Genomic DNA, 20,375 nt, shown 5'->3' with positions numbered 1-20,375 from the left:
CTGGTTCTTTATAATCAAATTGAGTGTAGATATTAGAGCAGCTGCAAAATGATTATTAAAAGTACTGTCATTCTGAAAACATTCTGGTTGTTTATAATCAAACTGAGTGTAGATATTAGAGCAGCTGCAAAATGATTATTAAAAGTACTGTCACTCTGAAAACATTCTGGTTGTTTATAATCAAACTGAGGGTAGATATTAGAGCAGCTGCAAAATGATTATTAAAAGTACTGTCACTCTGAAAACATTCTGGTTGTTTATAATCAAACTGAGTGTAGATATTAGAGCAGCTGCAAAATGATTATTAAAAGTACTGTCACTCTGAAAACATTCTGGTTGTTTATAATCAAACTGAGTGTAGATATTAGAGCAGCTGCAAAATGATTATTAAAAGTACTGTCACTCTGAAAACATTCTGGTTGTTTATAATCAAACTGAGTGTAGATATTAGAGCAGCTGCAAAATGATTATTAAAAGTACTGTCACTCTGAAAACATTCTGGTTGTTTATAATCAAACTGAGTGTAGATATTACAGCAGCTGCAAAATGATTATTAAAAGTACTGTCACTCTGAAAACATTCTGGTTGTTTATAATCAAACTGAGTGTAGATATTAGAGCAGCTGCAAAATGATTATTAAAAGTACTGTCACTCTGAAAACATTCTGGTTGTTTATAATCAAACTGAGTGTAGATATTAGAGCAGCTGCAAAATGATTATTAAAAGTACTGTCACTCTGAAAACATTTCAGTTGTTTATAATCAAACTGAGTACAGATATTACACCAGCTGCAAAATGATTATTAAAAGTACTGTCACTCTGAAAACATTGTTTATAATCAAACTGAGTACAGCTATTACACCAGCTGCAAAATGATTATTAAAAGTACTGTCACTCTGAAAACATTCTGGTTGTTTATAATCAAACTGAGTGTAGATATTACAGCAGCTGCAAAATGATTATTAAAAGTACTGTCACTCTGAAAACATTCTGGTTGTTTATAATCAAACTGAGTGTAGATATTAGAGCAGCTGCAAAATGATTATTAAAAGTACTGTCACTCTGAAAACATTCTGGTTGTTTATAATCAAACTGAGTGTAGATATTAGAGCAGCTGCAAAATGATTATTAAAAGTACTGTCACTCTGAAAACATTCTGGTTGTTTATAATCAAACTGAGTGTAGATATTAGAGCAGCTGCAAAATGATTATTAAAAGTACTGTCACTCTGAAAACATTCTGGTTGTTTATAATCAAACTGAGTGTAGATATTACAGCAGCTGCAAAATGATTATTAAAAGTACTGTCACTCTGAAAACATTCTGGTTGTTTATAATCAAACTGAGTGTAGATATTAGAGCAGCTGCAAAATGATTATTAAAAGTACTGTCACTCTGAAAACATTCTGGTTGTTTATAATCAAACTGAGTGTAGATATTAGAGCAGCTGCAAAATGATTATTAAAAGTACTGTCACTCTGAAAACATTCTGGTTGTTTATAATCAAACTGAGTGTAGATATTAGAGCAGCTGCAAAATGATTATTAAAAGTACTGTCACTCTGAAAACATTCTGGTTGTTTATAATCAAACTGAGTGTAGATATTAGAGCAGCTGCAAAATGATTATTAAAAGTACTGTCACTCTGAAAACATTCTGGTTGTTTATAATCAAACTGAGTGTAGATATTAGAGCAGCTGCAAAATGATTATTAAAAGTACTGTCACTCTGAAAACATTCTGGTTGTTTATAATCAAACTGAGTGTAGATATTAGAGCAGCTGCAAAATGATTATTAAAAGTACTGTCACTCTGAAAACATTCTGGTTGTTTATAATCAAACTGAGTGTAGATATTAGAGCAGCTGCAAAATGATTATTAAAAGTACTGTCACTCTGAAAACATTCTGGTTGTTTATAATCAAACTGAGTGTAGATATTAGAGCAGCTGCAAAATGATTATTAAAAGTACTGTCACTGAAAACATTCTGGTTGTTTATAATCAAACTGAGTGTAGATATTAGAGCAGCTGCAAAATGATTATTAAAAGTACTGTCACTCTGAAAACATTCTGGTTGTTTATAATCAAACTGAGTGTAGATATTACAGCAGCTGCAAAATGATTATTAAAAGTACTGTCACTCTGAAAACATTCTGGTTGTTTATAATCAAACTGAGTGTAGATATTAGAGCAGCTGCAAAATGATTATTAAAAGTACTGTCACTCTGAAAACATTCTGGTTGTTTATAATCAAACTGAGTGTAGATATTAGAGCAGCTGCAAAATGATTATTAAAAGTACTGTCACTCTGAAAACATTCTGGTTGTTTATAATCAAACTGAGTGTAGATATTAGAGCAGCTGCAAAATGATTATTAAAAGTACTGTCACTCTGAAAACATTCTGGTTGTTTATAATCAAACTGAGTGTAGATATTAGAGCAGCTGCAAAATGATTATTAAAAGTACTGTCACTCTGAAAACATTCTGGTTGTTTATAATCAAACTGAGTGTAGATATTAGAGCAGCTGCAAAATGATTATTAAAAGTACTGTCACTCTGAAAACATTCTGGTTGTTTATAATCAAACTGAGTGTAGATATTACAGCAGCTGCAAAATGATTATTAAAAGTACTGTCACTCTGAAAACATTCTGGTTGTTTATAATCAAACTGAGTGTAGATATTACAGCAGCTGCAAAATGATTATTAAAAGTACTGTCACTCTGAAAACATTCTGGTTGTTTATAATCAAACTGAGTGTAGATATTAGAGCAGCTGCAAAATGATTATTAAAAGTACTGTCACTCTGAAAACATTCTGGTTGTTTATAATCAAACTGAGTGTAGATATTAGAGCAGCTGCAAAATGATTATTAAAAGTACTGTCACTCTGAAAACATTCTGGTTGTTTATAATCAAACTGAGTGTAGATATTAGAGCAGCTGCAAAATGATTATTAAAAGTACTGTCACTCTGAAAACATTCTGGTTGTTTATAATCAAACTGAGTGTAGATATTAGAGCAGCTGCAAAATGATTATTAAAAGTACTGTCACTCTGAAAACATTCTGGTTGTTTATAATCAAACTGAGTGTAGATATTAGAGCAGCTGCAAAATGATTATTAAAAGTACTGTCACTCTGAAAACATTCTGGTTGTTTATAATCAAACTGAGTGTAGATATTACAGCAGCTGCAAAATGATTATTAAAAGTACTGTCACTCTGAAAACATTCTGGTTGTTTATAATCAAACTGAGTGTAGATATTAGAGCAGCTGCAAAATGATTATTAAAAGTACTGTCACTCTGAAAACATTCTGGTTGTTTATAATCAAACTGAGTGTAGATATTAGAGCAGCTGCAAAATGATTATTAAAAGTACTGTCACTCTGAAAACATTCTGGTTGTTTATAATCAAACTGAGTGTAGATATTAGAGCAGCTGCAAAATGATTATTAAAAGTACTGTCACTCTGAAAACATTCTGGTTGTTTATAATCAAACTGAGTGTAGATATTAGAGCAGCTGCAAAATGATTATTAAAAGTACTGTCACTCTGAAAACATTCTGGTTGTTTATAATCAAACTGAGTGTAGATATTAGAGCAGCTGCAAAATGATTATTAAAAGTACTGTCACTCTGAAAACATTCTGGTTGTTTATAATCAAACTGAGTGTAGATATTAGAGCAGCTGCAAAATGATTATTAAAAGTACTGTCACTCTGAAAACATTCTGGTTGTTTATAATCAAACTGAGTGTAGATATTAGAGCAGCTGCAAAATGATTATTAAAAGTACTGTCACTCTGAAAACATTCTGGTTGTTTATAATCAAACTGAGTGTAGATATTAGAGCAGCTGCAAAATGATTATTAAAAGTACTGTCACTCTGAAAACATTCTGGTTGTTTATAATCAAACTGAGTGTAGATATTAGAGCAGCTGCAAAATGATTATTAAAAGTACTGTCACTCTGAAAACATTCTGGTTGTTTATAATCAAACTGAGTGTAGATATTAGAGCAGCTGCAAAATGATTATTAAAAGTACTGTCACTCTGAAAACATTCTGGTTGTTTATAATCAAACTGAGTGTAGATATTAGAGCAGCTGCAAAATGATTATTAAAAGTACTGTCACTCTGAAAACATTCTGGTTGTTTATAATCAAACTGAGTGTAGATATTAGAGCAGCTGCAAAATGATTATTAAAAGTACTGTCACTCTGAAAACATTCTGGTTGTTTATAATCAAACTGAGTGTAGATATTAGAGCAGCTGCAAAATGATTATTAAAAGTACTGTCACTCTGAAAACATTCTGGTTGTTTATAATCAAACTGAGTGTAGATATTAGAGCAGCTGCAAAATGATTATTAAAAGTACTGTCACTCTGAAAACATTCTGGTTGTTTATAATCAAACTGAGTGTAGATATTACACCAGCTGCAAAATGATTATTAAAAGTACTGTCACTCTGAAAACATTCTGGTTGTTTATAATCAAACTGAGTGTAGATATTACAGCAGCTGCAAAATGATTATTAAAAGTACTGTCACTCTGAAAACATTCTGGTTGTTTATAATCAAACTGAGTGTAGGTATTACAGCAGCTGCAAAATGATTATTAAAAGTACTGTCACTCTGAAAACATTCTGGTTGTTTATAATCAAACTGAGTGTAGATATTAGAGCAGCTGCAAAATGATTATTAAAAGTACTGTCACTCTGAAAACATTCTGGTTGTTTATAATCAAACTGAGTGTAGATATTAGAGCAGCTGCAAAATGATTATTAAAAGTACTGTCACTCTGAAAACATTCTGGTTGTTTATAATCAAACTGAGTGTAGATATTAGAGCAGCTGCAAAATGATTATTAAAAGTACTGTCACTCTGAAAACATTCTGGTTGTTTATAATCAAACTGAGTGTAGATATTAGAGCAGCTGCAAAATGATTATTAAAAGTACTGTCACTCTGAAAACATTCTGGTTGTTTATAATCAAACTGAGTGTAGATATTAGAGCAGCTGCAAAATGATTATTAAAAGTACTGTCACTCTGAAAACATTCTGGTTGTTTATAATCAAACTGAGTGTAGATATTAGAGCAGCTGCAAAATGATTATTAAAAGTACTGTCACTCTGAAAACATTCTGGTTGTTTATAATCAAACTGAGTGTAGATATTAGAGCAGCTGCAAAATGATTATTAAAAGTACTGTCACTCTGAAAACATTCTTGTTGTTTATAATCAAACTGAGTGCAGATATTACACCAGCTGCAAAATGATTATTAAAAGTACTGTCACTCTGAAAACATTCTGGTTGTTTATAATCAAACTGAGTGTAGATATTAGAGCAGCTGCAAAATGATTATTAAAAGTACTGTCACTCTGAAAACATTCTGGTTGTTTATAATCAAACTGAGTGTAGATATTAGAGCAGCTGCAAAATGATTATTAAAAGTACTGTCACTCTGAAAACATTCTGGTTGTTTATAATCAAACTGAGTGTAGATATTAGAGCAGCTGCAAAATGATTATTAAAAGTACTGTCACTCTGAAAACATTCTGGTTGTTTATAATCAAACTGAGTGTAGATATTAGAGCAGCTGCAAAATGATTATTAAAAGTACTGTCACTCTGAAAACATTCTGGTTGTTTATAATCAAACTGAGTGTAGATATTACAGCAGCTGCAAAATGATTATTAAAAGTACTGTCACTCTGAAAACATTCTGGTTGTTTATAATCAAACTGAGTGTAGATATTAGAGCAGCTGCAAAATGATTATTAAAAGTACTGTCACTCTGAAAACATTCTGGTTGTTTATAATCAAACTGAGTGTAGATATTACAGCAGCTGCAAAATGATTATTAAAAGTACTGTCACTCTGAAAACATTCTGGTTGTTTATAATCAAACTGAGTGTAGATATTAGAGCAGCTGCAAAATGATTATTAAAAGTACTGTCACTCTGAAAACATTCTGGTTGTTTATAATCAAACTGAGTGTAGATATTAGAGCAGCTGCAAAATGATTATTAAAAGTACTGTCACTCTGAAAACATTCTGGTTGTTTATAATCAAACTGAGTGTAGATATTAGAGCAGCTGCAAAATGATTATTAAAAGTACTGTCACTCTGAAAACATTCTGGTTGTTTATAATCAAACTGAGTGTAGATATTAGAGCAGCTGCAAAATGATTATTAAAAGTACTGTCACTCTGAAAACATTCTGGTTGTTTATAATCAAACTGAGTGTAGATATTAGAGCAGCTGCAAAATGATTATTAAAAGTACTGTCACTCTGAAAACATTCTGGTTGTTTATAATCAAACTGAGTGTAGATATTAGAGCAGCTGCAAAATGATTATTAAAAGTACTGTCACTCTGAAAACATTCTGGTTGTTTATAATCAAACTGAGTGTAGATATTAGAGCAGCTGCAAAATGATTATTAAAAGTACTGTCACTCTGAAAACATTCTGGTTGTTTATAATCAAACTGAGTGTAGATATTAGAGCAGCTGCAAAATGATTATTAAAAGTACTGTCACTCTGAAAACATTCTGGTTGTTTATAATCAAACTGAGTGTAGATATTAGAGCAGCTGCAAAATGATTATTAAAAGTACTGTCACTCTGAAAACATTCTGGTTGTTTATAATCAAACTGAGTGTAGATATTACAGCAGCTGCAAAATGATTATTAAAAGTACTGTCACTCTGAAAACATTCTGGTTGTTTATAATCAAACTGAGTGTAGATATTACAGCAGCTGCAAAATGATTATTAAAAGTACTGTCACTCTGAAAACATTCTGGTTGTTTATAATCAAACTGAGTGTAGATATTAGAGCAGCTGCAAAATGATTATTAAAAGTACTGTCACTCTGAAAACATTCTGGTTGTTTATAATCAAACTGAGTGTAGATATTAGAGCAGCTGCAAAATGATTATTAAAAGTACTGTCACTCTGAAAACATTCTGGTTGTTTATAATCAAACTGAGTGTAGATATTAGAGCAGCTGCAAAATGATTATTAAAAGTACTGTCACTCTGAAAACATTCTGGTTGTTTATAATCAAACTGAGTGTAGATATTAGAGCAGCTGCAAAATGATTATTAAAAGTACTGTCACTCTGAAAACATTCTGGTTGTTTATAATCAAACTGAGTGTAGATATTAGAGCAGCTGCAAAATGATTATTAAAAGTACTGTCACTCTGAAAACATTCTGGTTGTTTATAATCAAACTGAGTGTAGATATTAGAGCAGCTGCAAAATGATTATTAAAAGTACTGTCACTCTGAAAACATTCTGGTTGTTTATAATCAAACTGAGTGTAGATATTAGAGCAGCTGCAAAATGATTATTAAAAGTACTGTCACTCTGAAAACATTCTGGTTGTTTATAATCAAACTGAGTGTAGATATTAGAGCAGCTGCAAAATGATTATTAAAAGTACTGTCACTCTGAAAACATTCTGGTTGTTTATAATCAAACTGAGTGTAGATATTACAGCAGCTGCAAAATGATTATTAAAAGTACTGTCACTCTGAAAACATTCTGGTTGTTTATAATCAAACTGAGTGTAGATATTAGAGCAGCTGCAAAATGATTATTAAAAGTACTGTCACTCTGAAAACATTCTGGTTGTTTATAATCAAACTGAGTGTAGATATTAGAGCAGCTGCAAAATGATTATTAAAAGTACTGTCACTCTGAAAACATTCTGGTTGTTTATAATCAAACTGAGTGTAGATATTAGAGCAGCTGCAAAATGATTATTAAAAGTACTGTCACTCTGAAAACATTCTGGTTGTTTATAATCAAACTGAGTGTAGATATTAGAGCAGCTGCAAAATGATTATTAAAAGTACTGTCACTCTGAAAACATTCTGGTTGTTTATAATCAAACTGAGTGTAGATATTAGAGCAGCTGCAAAATGATTATTAAAAGTACTGTCACTCTGAAAACATTCTGGTTGTTTATAATCAAACTGAGTGTAGATATTAGAGCAGCTGCAAAATGATTATTAAAAGTACTGTCACTCTGAAAACATTCTGGTTGTTTATAATCAAACTGAGTGTAGATATTAGAGCAGCTGCAAAATGATTATTAAAAGTACTGTCACTCTGAAAACATTCTGGTTGTTTATAATCAAACTGAGTGTAGATATTAGAGCAGCTGCAAAATGATTATTAAAAGTACTGTCACTCTGAAAACATTCTGGTTGTTTATAATCAAACTGAGTGTAGATATTAGAGCAGCTGCAAAATGATTATTAAAAGTACTGTCACTCTGAAAACATTCTGGTTGTTTATAATCAAACTGAGTGTAGATATTAGAGCAGCTGCAAAATGATTATTAAAAGTACTGTCACTCTGAAAACATTCTGTTGTTTATAATCAAACTGAGTGTAGATATTAGAGCAGCTGCAAAATGATTATTAAAAGTACTGTCACTCTGAAAACATTCTGGTTGTTTATAATCAAACTGAGTGTAGATATTAGAGCAGCTGCAAAATGATTATTAAAAGTACTGTCACTCTGAAAACATTCTGGTTGTTTATAATCAAACTGAGTGTAGATATTAGAGCAGCTGCAAAATGATTATTAAAAGTACTGTCACTCTGAAAACATTCTGGTTGTTTATAATCAAACTGAGTGTAGATATTAGAGCAGCTGCAAAATGATTATTAAAAGTACTGTCACTCTGAAAACATTCTGGTTGTTTATAATCAAACTGAGTGTAGATATTAGAGCAGCTGCAAAATGATTATTAAAAGTACTGTCACTCTGAAAACATTCTGGTTGTTTATAATCAAACTGAGTGTAGATATTAGAGCAGCTGCAAAATGATTATTAAAAGTACTGTCACTCTGAAAACATTCTGGTTGTTTATAATCAAACTGAGTGTAGATATTAGAGCAGCTGCAAAATGATTATTAAAAGTACTGTCACTCTGAAAACATTCTGGTTGTTTATAATAAAAACTGAGTGTAGATATTAGAGCAGCTGCAAAATGATTATTAAAAGTACTGTCACTCTGAAAACATTCTGGTTGTTTATAATCAAACTGAGTGTAGATATTAGAGCAGCTGCAAAATGATTATTAAAAGTACTGTCACTCTGAAAACATTCTGGTTGTTTATAATCAAACTGAGTGTAGATATTAGAGCAGCTGCAAAATGATTATTAAAAGTACTGTCACTCTGAAAACATTCTGGTTGTTTATAATCAAACTGAGTGTAGATATTAGAGCAGCTGCAAAATGATTATTAAAAGTACTGTCACTCTGAAAACATTCTGGTTGTTTATAATCAAACTGAGTGTAGATATTAGAGCAGCTGCAAAATGATTATTAAAAGTACTGTCACTCTGAAAACATTCTGGTTGTTTATAATCAAACTGAGTGTAGATATTAGAGCAGCTGCAAAATGATTATTAAAAGTACTGTCACTCTGAAAACATTCTGGTTGTTTATAATCAAACTGAGTGTAGATATTAGAGCAGCTGCAAAATGATTATTAAAAGTACTGTCACTCTGAAAACATTCTGGTTGTTTATAATCAAACTGAGTGTAGATATTACAGCAGCTGCAAAATGATTATTAAAAGTACTGTCACTCTGAAAACATTCTGGTTGTTTATAATCAAACTGAGTGTAGATATTACAGCAGCTGCAAAATGATTATTAAAAGTACTGTCACTCTGAAAACATTCTGGTTGTTTATAATCAAACTGAGTGTAGATATTAGAGCAGCTGCAAAATGATTATTAAAAGTACTGTCACTCTGAAAACATTCTGGTTGTTTATAATCAAACTGAGTGTAGATATTAGAGCAGCTGCAAAATGATTATTAAAAGTACTGTCACTCTGAAAACATTCTGGTTGTTTATAATCAAACTGAGTGTAGATATTAGAGCAGCTGCAAAATGATTATTAAAAGTACTGTCACTCTGAAAACATTCTGGTTGTTTATAATCAAACTGAGTGTAGATATTAGAGCAGCTGCAAAATGATTATTAAAAGTACTGTCACTCTGAAAACATTCTGGTTGTTTATAATCAAACTGAGTGTAGATATTAGAGCAGCTGCAAAATGATTATTAAAAGTACTGTCACTCTGAAAACATTCTGGTTGTTTATAATCAAACTGAGTGTAGATATTAGAGCAGCTGCAAAATGATTATTAAAAGTACTGTCACTCTGAAAACATTCTGGTTGTTTATAATCAAACTGAGTGTAGATATTAGAGCAGCTGCAAAATGATTATTAAAAGTACTGTCACTCTGAAAACATTCTGGTTGTTTATAATCAAACTGAGTGTAGATATTAGAGCAGCTGCAAAATGATTATTAAAAGTACTGTCACTCTGAAAACATTCTGGTTGTTTATAATCAAACTGAGTGTAGATATTAGAGCAGCTGCAAAATGATTATTAAAAGTACTGTCACTCTGAAAACATTCTGGTTGTTTATAATCAAACTGAGTGTAGATATTAGAGCAGCTGCAAAATGATTATTAAAAGTACTGTCACTCTGAAAACATTCTGGTTGTTTATAATCAAACTGAGTGTAGATATTAGAGCAGCTGCAAAATGATTATTAAAAGTACTGTCACTCTGAAAACATTCTGGTTGTTTATAATCAAACTGAGTGTAGATATTAGAGCAGCTGCAAAATGATTATTAAAAGTACTGTCACTCTGAAAACATTCTGGTTGTTTATAATCAAACTGAGTGTAGATATTAGAGCAGCTGCAAAATGATTATTAAAAGTACTGTCACTCTGAAAACATTCTGGTTGTTTATAATCAAACTGAGTGTAGATATTAGAGCAGCTGCAAAATGATTATTAAAAGTACTGTCACTCTGAAAACATTCTGGTTGTTTATAATCAAACTGAGTGTAGATATTATACCAGCTGCAAAATAATTATTAAAAGTACTGTCACTCTGAAAACATTCTGGTTGTTTATAATCAAACTGAGTGTAGATATTAGAGCAGCTGCAAAATGATTATTAAAAGTACTGTCACTCTGAAAACATTCTGGTTGTTTATAATCAAACTGAGTGTAGATATTAGAGCAGCTGCAAAATGATTATTAAAAGTACTGTCACTCTGAAAACATTCTGGTTGTTTATAATCAAACTGAGTGTAGATATTAGAGCAGCTGCAAAATGATTATTAAAAGTACTGTCACTCTGAAAACATTCTGGTTGTTTATAATCAAACTGAGTGTAGATATTAGAGCAGCTGCAAAATGATTATTAAAAGTACTGTCACTCTGAAAACATTCTGGTTGTTTATAATCAAACTGAGTGTAGATATTAGAGCAGCTGCAAAATGATTATTAAAAGTACTGTCACTCTGAAAACATTCTGGTTGTTTATAATCAAACTGAGTGTAGATATTAGAGCAGCTGCAAAATGATTATTAAAAGTACTGTCACTCTGAAAACATTCTGGTTGTTTATAATCAAACTGAGTGTAGATATTAGAGCAGCTGCAAAATGATTATTAAAAGTACTGTCACTCTGAAAACATTCTGGTTGTTTATAATCAAACTGAGTGTAGATATTAGAGCAGCTGCAAAATGATTATTAAAAGTACTGTCACTCTGAAAACATTCTGGTTGTTTATAATCAAACTGAGTGTAGATATTAGAGCAGCTGCAAAATGATTATTAAAAGTACTGTCACTCTGAAAACATTCTGGTTGTTTATAATCAAACTGAGTGTAGATATTAGAGCAGCTGCAAAATGATTATTAAAAGTACTGTCACTCTGAAAACATTCTGGTTGTTTATAATCAAACTGAGTGTAGATATTAGAGCAGCTGCAAAATGATTATTAAAAGTACTGTCACTCTGAAAACATTCTGGTTGTTTATAATCAAACTGAGTGTAGATATTAGAGCAGCTGCAAAATGATTATTAAAAGTACTGTCACTCTGAAAACATTCTGGTTGTTTATAATCAAACTGAGTGTAGATATTAGAGCAGCTGCAAAATGATTATTAAAAGTACTGTCACTCTGAAAACATTCTGGTTGTTTATAATCAAACTGAGTGTAGATATTAGAGCAGCTGCAAAATGATTATTAAAAGTACTGTCACTCTGAAAACATTCTGGTTGTTTATAATCAAACTGAGTGTAGATATTAGAGCAGCTGCAAAATGATTATTAAAAGTACTGTCACTCTGAAAACATTCTGGTTGTTTATAATCAAACTGAGTGTAGATATTAGAGCAGCTGCAAAATGATTATTAAAAGTACTGTCACTCTGAAAACATTCTGGTTGTTTATAATCAAACTGAGTGTAGATATTAGAGCAGCTGCAAAATGATTATTAAAAGTACTGTCACTCTGAAAACATTCTGGTTGTTTATAATCAAACTGAGTGTAGATATTAGAGCAGCTGCAAAATGATTATTAAAAGTACTGTCACTCTGAAAACATTCTGGTTGTTTATAATCAAACTGAGTGTAGATATTAGAGCAGCTGCAAAATGATTATTAAAAGTACTGTCACTCTGAAAACATTCTGGTTGTTTATAATCAAACTGAGTGTAGATATTAGAGCAGCTGCAAAATGATTATTAAAAGTACTGTCACTCTGAAAACATTCTGGTTGTTTATAATCAAACTGAGTGTAGATATTAGAGCAGCTGCAAAATGATTATTAAAAGTACTGTCACTCTGAAAACATTCTGGTTGTTTATAATCAAACTGAGTGTAGATATTAGAGCAGCTGCAAAATGATTATTAAAAGTACTGTCACTCTGAAAACATTCTGGTTGTTTATAATCAAACTGAGTGTAGATATTAGAGCAGCTGCAAAATGATTATTAAAAGTACTGTCACTCTGAAAACATTCTGGTTGTTTATAATCAAACTGAGTGTAGATATTAGAGCAGCTGCAAAATGATTATTAAAAGTACTGTCACTCTGAAAACATTCTGGTTGTTTATAATCAAACTGAGTGTAGATATTAGAGCAGCTGCAAAATGATTATTAAAAGTACTGTCACTCTGAAAACATTCTGGTTGTTTATAATCAAACTGAGTGTAGATATTAGAGCAGCTGCAAAATGATTATTAAAAGTACTGTCACTCTGAAAACATTCTGGTTGTTTATAATCAAACTGAGTGTAGATATTAGAGCAGCTGCAAAATGATTATTAAAAGTACTGTCACTCTGAAAACATTCTGGTTGTTTATAATCAAACTGAGTGTAGATATTAGAGCAGCTGCAAAATGATTATTAAAAGTACTGTCACTCTGAAAACATTCTGGTTGTTTATAATCAAACTGAGTGTAGATATTAGAGCAGCTGCAAAATGATTATTAAAAGTACTGTCACTCTGAAAACATTCTGGTTGTTTATAATCAAACTGAGTGTAGATATTAGAGCAGCTGCAAAATGATTATTAAAAGTACTGTCACTCTGAAAACATTCTGGTTGTTTATAATCAAACTGAGTGTAGATATTAGAGCAGCTGCAAAATGATTATTAAAAGTACTGTCACTCTGAAAACATTCTGGTTGTTTATAATCAAACTGAGTGTAGATATTAGAGCAGCTGCAAAATGATTATTAAAAGTACTGTCACTCTGAAAACATTCTGGTTGTTTATAATCAAACTGAGTGTAGATATTAGAGCAGCTGCAAAATGATTATTAAAAGTACTGTCACTCTGAAAACATTCTGGTTGTTTATAATCAAACTGAGTGTAGATATTAGAGCAGCTGCAAAATGATTATTAAAAGTACTGTCACTCTGAAAACATTCTGGTTGTTTATAATCAAACTGAGTGTAGATATTAGAGCAGCTGCAAAATGATTATTAAAAGTACTGTCACTCTGAAAACATTCTGGTTGTTTATAATCAAACTGAGTGTAGATATTAGAGCAGCTGCAAAATGATTATTAAAAGTACTGTCACTCTGAAAACATTCTGGTTGTTTATAATCAAACTGAGTGTAGATATTAGAGCAGCTGCAAAATGATTATTAAAAGTACTGTCACTCTGAAAACATTCTGGTTGTTTATAATCAAACTGAGTGTAGATATTAGAGCAGCTGCAAAATGATTATTAAAAGTACTGTCACTCTGAAAACATTCTGGTTGTTTATAATCAAACTGAGTGTAGATATTAGAGCAGCTGCAAAATGATTATTAAAAGTACTGTCACTCTGAAAACATTCTGGTTGTTTATAATCAAACTGAGTGTAGATATTAGAGCAGCTGCAAAATGATTATTAAAAGTACTGTCACTCTGAAAACATTCTGGTTGTTTATAATCAAACTGAGTGTAGATATTAGAGCAGCTGCAAAATGATTATTAAAAGTACTGTCACTCTGAAAACATTCTGGTTGTTTATAATCAAACTGAGTGTAGATATTAGAGCAGCTGCAAAATGATTATTAAAAGTACTGTCACTCTGAAAACATTCTGGTTGTTTATAATCAAACTGAGTGTAGATATTAGAGCAGCTGCAAAATGATTATTAAAAGTACTGTCACTCTGAAAACATTCTGGTTGTTTATAATCAAACTGAGTGTAGATATTAGAGCAGCTGCAAAATGATTATTAAAAGTACTGTCACTCTGAAAACATTCTGGTTGTTTATAATCAAACTGAGTGTAGATATTAGAGCAGCTGCAAAATGATTATTAAAAGTACTGTCACTCTGAAAACATTCTGGTTGTTTATAATCAAACTGAGTGTAGATATTAGAGCAGCTGCAAAATGATTATTAAAAGTACTGTCACTCTGAAAACATTCTGGTTGTTTATAATCAAACTGAGTGTAGATATTACAGCAGCTGCAAAATGATTATTAAAAGTACTGTCACTCTGAAAACATTCTGGTTGTTTATAATCAAACTGAGTGTAGATATTAGAGCAGCTGCAAAATGATTATTAAAAGTACTGTCACTCTGAAAACATTCTGGTTGTTTATAATCAAACTGAGTGTAGATATTAGAGCAGCTGCAAAATGATTATTAAAAGTACTGTCACTCTGAAAACATTCTGGTTGTTTATAATCAAACTGAGTGTAGATATTAGAGCAGCTGCAAAATGATTATTAAAAGTACTGTCACTCTGAAAACATTCTGGTTGTTTATAATCAAACTGAGTGTAGATATTAGAGCAGCTGCAAAATGATTATTAAAAGTACTGTCACTCTGAAAACATTCTGGTTGTTTATAATCAAACTGAGTGTAGATATTAGAGCAGCTGCAAAATGATTATTAAAAGTACTGTCACTCTGAAAACATTCTGGTTGTTTATAATCAAACTGAGTGTAGATATTAGAGCAGCTGCAAAATGATTATTAAAAGTACTGTCACTCTGAAAACATTCTGGTTGTTTATAATCAAACTGAGTGTAGATATTAGAGCAGCTGCAAAATGATTATTAAAAGTACTGTCACTCTGAAAACATTCTGGTTGTTTATAATCAAACTGAGTGTAGATATTAGAGCAGCTGCAAAATGATTATTAAAAGTACTGTCACTCTGAAAACATTCTGGTTGTTTATAATCAAACTGAGTGTAGATATTAGAGCAGCTGCAAAATGATTATTAAAAGTACTGTCACTCTGAAAACATTCTGGTTGTTTATAATCAAACTGAGTGTAGATATTAGAGCAGCTGCAAAATGATTATTAAAAGTACTGTCACTCTGAAAACATTCTGGTTGTTTATAATCAAACTGAGTGTAGATATTAGAGCAGCTGCAAAATGATTATTAAAAGTACTGTCACTCTGAAAACATTCTGGTTGTTTATAATCAAACTGAGTGTAGATATTAGAGCAGCTGCAAAATGATTATTAAAAGTACTGTCACTCTGAAAACATTCTGGTTGTTTATAATCAAACTGAGTGTAGATATTAGAGCAGCTGCAAAATGATTATTAAAAGTACTGTCACTCTGAAAACATTCTGGTTGTTTATAATCAAACTGAGTGTAGATATTAGAGCAGCTGCAAAATGATTATTAAAAGTACTGTCACTCTGAAAACATTCTGGTTGTTTATAATCAAACTGAGTGTAGATATTAGAGCAGCTGCAAAATGATTATTAAAAGTACTGTCACTCTGAAAACATTCTGGTTGTTTATAATCAAACTGAGTGTAGATATTAGAGCAGCTGCAAAATGATTATTAAAAGTACTGTCACTCTGAAAACATTCTGGTTGTTTATAATCAAACTGAGTGTAGATATTAGAGCAGCTGCAAAATGATTATTAAAAGTACTGTCACTCTGAAAACATTCTGGTTGTTTATAATCAAACTGAGTGTAGATATTAGAGCAGCTGCAAAATGATTATTAAAAGTACTGTCACTCTGAAAACATTCTGGTTGTTTATAATCAAACTGAGTGTAGATATTAGAGCAGCTGCAAAATGATTATTAAAAGTACTGTCACTCTGAAAACATTCTGGTTGTTTATAATCAAACTGAGTGTAGATATTAGAGCAGCTGCAAAATGATTATTAAAAGTACTGTCACTCTGAAAACATTCTGGTTGTTTATAATCAAACTGAGTGTAGATATTAGAGCAGCTGCAAAATGATTATTAAAAGTACTGTCACTCTGAAAACATTCTGGTTGTTTATAATCAAACTGAGTGTAGATATTAGAGCAGCTGCAAAATGATTATTAAAAGTACTGTCACTCTGAAAACATTCTGGTTGTTTATAATCAAACTGAGTGTAGATATTAGAGCAGCTGCAAAATGATTATTAAAAGTACTGTCACTCTGAAAACATTCTGGTTGTTTATAATCAAACTGAGTGTAGATATTAGAGCAGCTGCAAAATGATTATTAAAAGTACTGTCACTCTGAAAACATTCTGGTTGTTTATAATCAAACTGAGTGTAGATATTAGAGCAGCTGCAAAATGATTATTAAAAGTACTGTCACTCTGAAAACATTCTGGTTGTTTATAATCAAACTGAGTGTAGATATTAGAGCAGCTGCAAAATGATTATTAAAAGTACTGTCACTCTGAAAACATTCTGGTTGTTTATAATCAAACTGAGTGTAGATATTAGAGCAGCTGCAAAATGATTATTAAAAGTACTGTCACTCTGAAAACATTCTGGTTGTTTATAATCAAACTGAGTGTAGATATTAGAGCAGCTGCAAAATGATTATTAAAAGTACTGTCACTCTGAAAACATTCTGGTTGTTTATAATCAAACTGAGTGTAGATATTAGAGCAGCTGCAAAATGATTATTAAAAGTACTGTCACTCTGAAAACATTCTGGTTGTTTATAATCAAACTGAGTGTAGATATTAGAGCAGCTGCAAAATGATTATTAAAAGTACTGTCACTCTGAAAACATTCTGGTTGTTTATAATCAAACTGAGTGTAGATATTAGAGCAGCTGCAAAATGATTATTAAAAGTACTGTCACTCTGAAAACATTCTGGTTGTTTATAATCAAACTGAGTGTAGATATTAGAGCAGCTGCAAAATGATTATTAAAAGTACTGTCACTCTGAAAACATTCTGGTTGTTTATAATCAAACTGAGTGTAGATATTAGAGCAGCTGCAAAATGATTATTAAAAGTACTGTCACTCTGAAAACATTCTGGTTGTTTATAATCAAACTGAGTGTAGATATTAGAGCAGCTGCAAAATGATTATTAAAAGTACTGTCACTCTGAAAACATTCTGGTTGTTTATAATCAAACTGAGTGTAGATATTAGAGCAGCTGCAAAATGATTATTAAAAGTACTGTCACTCTGAAAACATTCTGGTTGTTTATAATCAAACTGAGTGTAGATATTAGAGCAGCTGCAAAATGATTATTAAAAGTACTGTCACTCTGAAAACATTCTGGTTGTTTATAATCAAACTGAGTGTAGATATTAGAGCAGCTGCAAAATGATTATTAAAAGTACTGTCACTCTGAAAACATTCTGGTTGTTTATAATCAAACTGAGTGTAGATATTAGAGCAGCTGCAAAATGATTATTAAAAGTACTGTCACTCTGAAAACATTCTGGTTGTTTATAATCAAACTGAGTGTAGATATTAGAGCAGCTGCAAAATGATTATTAAAAGTACTGTCACTCTGAAAACATTCTGGTTGTTTATAATCAAACTGAGTGTAGATATTAGAGCAGCTGCAAAATGATTATTAAAAGTACTGTCACTCTGAAAACATTCTGGTTGTTTATAATCAAACTGAGTGTAGATATTAGAGCAGCTGCAAAATGATTATTAAAAGTACTGTCACTCTGAAAACATTCTGGTTGTTTATAATCAAACTGAGTGTAGATATTAGAGCAGCTGCAAAATGATTATTAAAAGTACTGTCACTCTGAAAACATTCTGGTTGTTTATAATCAAACTGAGTGTAGATATTAGAGCAGCTGCAAAATGATTATTAAAAGTACTGTCACTCTGAAAACATTCTGGTTGTTTATAATCAAACTGAGTGTAGATATTAGAGCAGCTGCAAAATGATTATTAAAAGTACTGTCACTCTGAAAACATTCTGGTTGTTTATAATCAAACTGAGTGTAGATATTAGAGCAGCTGCAAAATGATTATTAAAAGTACTGTCACTCTGAAAACATTCTGGTTGTTTATAATCAAACTGAGTGTAGATATTAGAGCAGCTGCAAAATGATTATTAAAAGTACTGTCACTCTGAAAACATTCTGGTTGTTTATAATCAAACTGAGTGTAGATATTAGAGCAGCTGCAAAATGATTATTAAAAGTACTGTCACTCTGAAAACATTCTGGTTGTTTATAATCAAACTGAGTGTAGATATTAGAGCAGCTGCAAAATGATTATTAAAAGTACTGTCACTCTGAAAACATTCTGGTTGTTTATAATCAAACTGAGTGTAGATATTAGAGCAGCTGCAAAATGATTATTAAAAGTACTGTCACTCTGAAAACATTCTGGTTGTTTATAATCAAACTGAGTGTAGATATTAGAGCAGCTGCAAAATGATTATTAAAAGTACTGTCACTCTGAAAACATTCTGGTTGTTTATAATCAAACTGAGTGTAGATATTAGAGCAGCTGCAAAATGATTATTAAAAGTACTGTCACTCTGAAAACATTCTGGTTGTTTATAATCAAACTGAGTGTAGATATTAGAGCAGCTGCAAAATGATTATTAAAAGTACTGTCACTCTGAAAACATTCTGGTTGTTTATAATCAAACTGAGTGTAGATATTAGAGCAGCTGCAAAATGATTATTAAAAGTACTGTCACTCTGAAAACATTCTGGTTGTTTATAATCAAACTGAGTGTAGATATTAGAGCAGCTGCAAAATGATTATTAAAAGTACTGTCACTCTGAAAACATTCTGGTTGTTTATAATCAAACTGAGTGTAGATATTAGAGCAGCTGCAAAATGATTATTAAAAGTACTGTCACTCTGAAAACATTCTGGTTGTTTATAATCAAACTGAGTGTAGATATTAGAGCAGCTGCAAAATGATTATTAAAAGTACTGTCACTCTGAAAACATTCTGGTTGTTTATAATCAAACTGAGTGTAGATATTAGAGCAGCTGCAAAATGATTATTAAAAGTACTGTCACTCTGAAAACATTCTGGTTGTTTATAATCAAACTGAGTGTAGATATTAGAGCAGCTGCAAAATGATTATTAAAAGTACTGTCACTCTGAAAACATTCTGGTTGTTTATAATCAAACTGAGTGTAGATATTAGAGCAGCTGCAAAATGATTATTAAAAGTACTGTCACTCTGAAAACATTCTGGTTGTTTATAATCAAACTGAGTGTAGATATTAGAGCAGCTGCAAAATGATTATTAAAAGTACTGTCACTCTGAAAACATTCTGGTTGTTTATAATCAAACTGAGTGTAGATATTAGAGCAGCTGCAAAATGATTATTAAAAGTACTGTCACTCTGAAAACATTCTGGTTGTTTATAATCAAACTGAGTGTAGATATTAGAGCAGCTGCAAAATGATTATTAAAAGTACTGTCACTCTGAAAACATTCTGGTTGTTTATAATCAAACTGAGTGTAGATATTAGAGCAGCTGCAAAATGATTATTAAAAGTACTGTCACTCTGAAAACATTCTGGTTGTTTATAATCAAACTGAGTGTAGATATTAGAGCAGCTGCAAAATGATTATTAAAAGTACTGTCACTCTGAAAACATTCTGGTTGTTTATAATCAAACTGAGTGTAGATATTAGAGCAGCTGCAAAATGATTATTAAAAGTACTGTCACTCTGAAAACATTCTGGTTGTTTATAATCAAACTGAGTGTAGATATTAGAGCAGCTGCAAAATGATTATTAAAAGTACTGTCACTCTGAAAACATTCTGGTTGTTTATAATCAAACTGAGTGTAGATATTAGAGCAGCTGCAAA

The sequence above is a fragment of the Tachypleus tridentatus genome, chromosome 7 (assembly GCF_004210375.1).
Source record: "Tachypleus tridentatus isolate NWPU-2018 chromosome 7, ASM421037v1, whole genome shotgun sequence".
Classification (NCBI taxonomy): Eukaryota; Metazoa; Arthropoda; class Merostomata; order Xiphosura; family Limulidae; genus Tachypleus; species Tachypleus tridentatus.
Note: the sequence above shows the minus strand (reverse complement) of the source record.